Here is a 459-nt window from a genome sequence, read left to right on the forward strand (position 1 = left end):
GGATGGAGGGATAGAATTCCCTGAATTAGATTGCTATCTCACTGCCAAACCTGGGATGGAGGGATAGAATTCCCTAAATTGGATTGTTATCTCACTGCAAAACCCGGGATGGAGGGATAGAATTCCCTGAATTAAATCTTTATCTCACTACAAAACCCGGCATCCACCTCAGACATTTCACTCTTTTCCATTTAAACTCCAGTGCTGTAACTGCTTTTGCAGGCAGGAAAAATCCTTGGGACAAACAAATTCCCAAAGAATTCTGTGAATCCATGCAGTTCCTCTCATGGAAAGTTCATATCCAGAGCCTTGAGCGTTTCCTTTGGGAGTTTTAAGGGAATTTATTCCTGGTGGAGAGGTTTTATTATTGTTTTATTGGTGCTGTAATCATGAATCCTTAGAAAAAAAGACAGAAAATGAATATTTTTATGTTCTTATATATTTAAAAATATTTATACA

The sequence above is a fragment of the Geospiza fortis genome, unplaced genomic scaffold, assembly GCF_000277835.1.
Source record: "Geospiza fortis unplaced genomic scaffold, GeoFor_1.0 scaffold96, whole genome shotgun sequence".
NCBI classification, from domain to species: domain Eukaryota; kingdom Metazoa; phylum Chordata; class Aves; order Passeriformes; family Thraupidae; genus Geospiza; species Geospiza fortis.